Source organism: Oncorhynchus masou, unplaced genomic scaffold, assembly GCF_036934945.1.
Source record: "Oncorhynchus masou masou isolate Uvic2021 unplaced genomic scaffold, UVic_Omas_1.1 unplaced_scaffold_869, whole genome shotgun sequence".
NCBI classification, from domain to species: domain Eukaryota; kingdom Metazoa; phylum Chordata; class Actinopteri; order Salmoniformes; family Salmonidae; genus Oncorhynchus; species Oncorhynchus masou.
Window position 1 is genome coordinate 151,426 of NW_027015151.1, and position 6,027 is coordinate 157,452.

A 6,027-nucleotide genomic window follows, 5' to 3' on the forward strand; every position below is an offset into this window, starting at 1 on the left:
TTCCCTAAATATTTGACCCAAAAATGTTTAAAAATTACAAAATAATTTCTCTCGGTGTTTTCATAATTTCCATTCAATTCTTAAGTGGCTGAGTCTCACCGGAGAAATCATCACAGCGAGGGAAACAGTGCTCCTCTGTCTCAGTATGTATAGTCCATGTATCTGATGCTGTTTGGACCAAACGAGTATGACATGTTGCCGCCGTAGCAGTTGATTGATTGACGCCAGCAAGCGTTTTGCCTCCCTTTATATATTTTTTTAATTTAAACTGTGTGTTGTACTAGCGCAGCAAAACGCCCCCCAAGAGAGGCCAGTTTGGATTTGGTTTCACACCTATCAAATCACATCCAAAGCAAAACTTTTTTTTTTTTTTTTGCTAAATCTGCCCTTTCCTAAAGCCATGGATGGAGATGGGGATTTGGACTAGTGGTTTTGACTTAATTCTCTGTACAGGCCAATGACTATGATGGCGACACTTATCTAACCATAAATGCATATATTGTGCCACTGGGCTGATATGATTGTTGGCCATGCGAGGAAGTCAAGCTAGCAAGCATTTTAGCTAGGTAGCCTATGAAAACAAAAACTAAAATCATACAGTATGACAGAGCCATAGACAGTTTTTCCAAGATGAAAGAGAGGAGGATGGCATTTGTGTTCAACTAATATTTTATTTTTTTACTTGCATGCACACGCACACAGACCAAAATCAGTACCATGGACAGCCACATGGGCAGCAGGGTAGCCTAGTGGTTAGAGCGTTGGACTAGTAACCGGAAGGTTGTAAGTTCAAATCACCAAGCTAACAAGGTACAAATCTGTCCTTCTGCCCCCGAACAGGCAGTTAACCCACTGTTCCTAGGCTGTCATTGAAAATAGGAATTTCTTCTTAACTGACTTGCCTAGTAAAATAAAAAAAATAATTTAGCAACATTTCCTGGACTAAATTGTTTTGGTATCTTTAAGTTTGTTTTCACTGTATTATAGTCTCGTTGATTTGATGACGTTTCAACGTTTAAGTTGAAATGGTGCTGGAATAGCGGAGGCAGTGCTGCTGTGTTGACTTGAGGTAACTTCATGGTTCTAAATCAGTAGTTGTTCAGTAAACTGTAGAACACATGAACTTGCTGGACCGTGCTGTATGTCATGTAACTGTTTTGTTACATGCAATATTTGCTTTGTGGAATTCCCTCGGACAGATGTTCAAATGAATCAAACAAATGTGTAGTTTCATTTATTTTCTGCCACTGTGTGACTGTTCCGTCACTGTGTGACTGTTCCGCCACTGTGTGGCTGTTCCGCCACTGTGTGACTGTTCCACCACTGTGTGACTGTTCTGCCACTGTGTGACTGTTCCGCCACTGTGTGACTGTTCCATCACTGTGTGATTGTTCCATCACTGTGTGACTGTTCCGCCACTGTGTGACTGTTCCGCCACTGTGTGACTGTTCCTCCACTGTGTGACTGTTCCATCACTGTGTGGCTGTTCCGCCACTGTGTGACTGTTCCGCCACTGTGTGACTGTTCCATCACTGTGTGGCTGTTCCGCCACTGTGTGACTGTTCCATCACTGTGTGACTTTTCCGCCACTGTGTGACTGTTCCGCCTCTGTGTGACTGTTCTGCCACTGTGTGACTGTTCCATCACTGTGTGACTGTTCTGCCACTGTGTGACTGTTCCATCACTGTGTGACTGTTCTGCCACTGTGTGACTGTTCCGCCACTGTGTGACTGTTCTGCCACTGTGTGACTGTTCTGCCACTGTGTGACTGTTCCGCCACTGTGTGACTGTTCCGCCACTGTGTGGCTGTTCCGCCACTGTGTGGCTGTTCCATCACTGTGTGACTGTTCCATCACTGTGTGGCTGTTCCATCACTGTGTGGCTGTTCCATCACTGTGTGACTGTTCCATCACTGTGTGACTGTTCCGCCACTGTGTGACTGTTCCATCACTGTGTGACTGTTCCGCCACTGTGTGACTGTTCCGCCACTGTGTGGCTGTTCCGTCACTGTGTGGCTGTTCCATCACTGTGTGGCTGTTCCATCACTGTGTGGCTGTTCCGCCACTGTGTGACTGTTCCGCCACTGTGTGACTGTTCCATCACTGTGTGACTGTTCCATCACTGTGTGACTGTTCCATCACTGTGTGACTGTTCCGCCACTGTGTGACTGTTCCGCCACTGTGTGACTGTTCCATCACTGTGTGACTGTTCCGCCACTGTGTGACTGTTCCGCCACTGTGTGACTGTTCCGCCACTGTGTGACTGTTCCATCACTGTGTGACTGTTCCATCACTGTGTGACTGTTCCGCCACTGTGTGACTGTTCCGCCACTGTGTGACTGTTCCGCCACTGTGTGACTGTTCCGTCACTGTGTGACTGTTCCGTCACTGTGTGACTGTTCCGCCACTGTGTGACTGTTCCGTCACTGTGTGACTGTTCCACCACTGTGTGACTGTTCCGCCACTGTGTGTGTGACTGTTCCGCCACTGTGTGTGTGACTGTTCCGCCACTGTGTGTGTGACTGTTCCGCCACTGTGTGTGTGACTGTTCCGCCACTGTGTGGCTGTTCCGCCACTGTGTGACTGTCATTTTCTTGTCACGGCCTAATTGTATGTCACGGTGGTGTATGAACGAATGGGTTATAGAGCAAACAAAGAAATGATCACAACAGGTTGTAATATGGCTTTTTACTGGCTTCCCCAGTGATTTTAGCCACGTTCTGCTACTGTGCTTCAGCATATGATACCCTCTGTACTACTGTAACCCTGGAAACCTCAACCTGCCTCTCTCACCGGACATGTCTGATCCCCAGCCTCACGGGCACCTCTACAATTAACACATACCACTACTTTCCCCAATGCTACCCATTTCTTTGTCTCATGCCCTTCTGCACACTTCTCACACCTCGGAACCTCCCTCCTACACACATCTGCCACATAGGAACACCTAGGAACCTCCCTCCTACACACCTCTGCCACATAGGAACACCTAGGAACCTCCCTCCTACACACTGCTGCCACATAGGAACACCTAGGAACCTCCCTCCTACACACCTCTGCCACATAGGAACACCTAGGAATCTCCCTCCTACACACCTCTGACACATAGGAACACCTAGGAACCTCCCTCCTACACACCTCTGACACATAGGAACACCTAGGAACCTCCCTCCTACACACCTCTGCCACATGCTCATAAGCTTGACACCTGTAACAACGTAATGGATTAGGCATAAAAGCTCGTACAGGATAACTTGTATATGCCGATATCACATTGTCGGGCAACGACTCAACATGAAAACTCAAAAGGACAGACTATGACTCTTCTGTCACGCCACTCTTTCTGCGTGGCACCAAACGACGAGCATCACAAGCCGCGACCCCAGTAATCAGTCCTTTCAATGGTGTACTTTTCTTTAGAGCAAAACCATCACACCGCCTGTTCCCTCTGATCAGCAGAAACACAATTATCACACCGCCCCGCCTGTCCCTCTGATCAGCAGAAACACAATTATCACACCACCTGTTCACTCTGATCAGCAGAAACACAATTATCACACCGCCCCGCCTGTCCCTCTGATCAGCAGAAACACAATTATCACACCACCTGTTCACTCTGATCAGCAGAAACACAATTATCACACCGCCCCGCCTGTCCCTCTGATCAGCAGAAACACAATTATCACACCACCTGTTCACTCTGATCAGCAGAAACACAATTATCACACCGCCCCGCCTGTCCCTCTGATCAGCAGAAACACAATTATCACACCACCTGTTCCCTCTGATCAGCAGAAACACAATTATCACACCGCCTCTTCTGGTTACCTTCACCGACTCCACAGCACCCAACTCTGTTTCCCCCACTCTGAAACCCCTTATGGATCAGCCAAAAGGCAGGGGTCCACTTTCTTCAAACATTACCCTGACCATCATTATATCACTCCTACCATCACTTTATCCTGACCATCATTATATCACTCCTACCATCACTTTATCCTGACCATCATTATATCACTCCTACCATCACAGACTCATCTTTACCCTGACCATCATTATATCACTCCTACCATCACTTTATCCTGACCATCATTATATCACTCCTACCATCACAGACTCATCTTTACCCTGACCATCATTATATCACTCCTACCATCACTTTACCCTGACCATCATTATATCACTCCTACCATCACTTTATCCTGACCATCATTATATCACTCCTACCATCACAGACTCATCTTTATCCTGACCATCATTATATCACTCCTACCATCACTTTATCCTGACCATCATTATATCACTCCTACCATCACTTTATCCTGACCATCATTATATCACTCCTACCATCACTTTATCCTGACCATCATTATATCACTCCTACCATCACAGACTCATCTTTACCCTGACCATCATTATATCACTCCTACCATCACTTTACCCTGACCATCATTATATCACTCCTACCATCACTTTATCCTGACCATCATTATATCACTCCTACCATCACAGACTCATCTTTATCCTGACCATCATTATATCACTCCTACCATCACTTTATCCTGACCATCATTATATCACTCCTACCATCACTTTATCCTGACCATCATTATATCACTCCTACCATCACTTTATCCTGACCATCATTATATCACTCCTACCATCACTTTATCCTGACCATCATTATATCACTCCTACCATCACTTTATCCTGACCATCATTATATCACTCCTACCATCACTTTATCCTGACCATCATTATATCACTCCTACCATCACTTTATCCTGACCATCATTATATCACTCCTACCATCACAGACTCATCTTTACCCTGACCATCATTATATCACTCCTACCATCACTTTATCCTGACCATCATTATATCACTCCTACCATCACAGACTCATCTTTACCCTGACCATCGTTATATCACTCCTACCATCACTTTACCCTGACCATCATTATATCACTCCTACCATCACTTTATCCTGACCATCATTATATCACTCCTACCATCACTTTATCCTGACCATCATTATATCACTCCTACCATCACAGACTCATCTTTACCCTGACCATCATTATATCACTCCTACCATCACAGACTCATCTTTACCCTGACCATCATTATATCACTCCTACCATCACTTTATCCTGACCATCATTATATCACTCCTACCATCACTTTATCCTGACCATCATTATATCACTCCTACCATCACAGACTCCTCTTTACCTTGACCATCATTATATCACTCCTACCATCACTTTATCCTGACCATCATTATATCACTCCTACCATCACAGACTCCTCTTTACCCTGACCATCATTATATCACTCCTACCATCACTTTATCCTGACCATCATTATATCACTCCTACCATCACTTTATCCTGACCATCATTATATCACTCCTACCATCACAGACTCATCTTTATCCTGACCATCATTATATCACTCCTACCATCACAGACTCATCTTTACCCTGACCATCATTATGTCACTCCTACCATCACAGACTCATCTTTACCCTGACCATCATTATATCACTCCTACCATCACAGACTCATCTTTACCCTGACCATCATTATATCACTCCTCACTTTATCCTGACCATCATTATATCACTCCTACCATCACTTTATCCTGACCATCACTTTATCCTGACCATCATTATATCACTCCTACCATCAGACTCATCTTTATCCTGACCATCATTATATCACTCCTACCATCACTTTATCCTGACCATCATTATATCACTCCTACCATCACAGACTCCTCTTTACCCTGACCATCATTATATCACTCCTACCATCACTTTATCCTGACCATCATTATATCACTCCTACCATCACTTTATCCTGACCATCATTATATCACTCCTACCATCACTTTATCCTGACCATCATTATATCACTCCTACCATCACAGACTCATCTTTATCCTGACCATCATTATATCACTCCTACCATCACAGACTCATCTTTACCCTGACCATCATTATGTCACTCCTACCATCACAGAC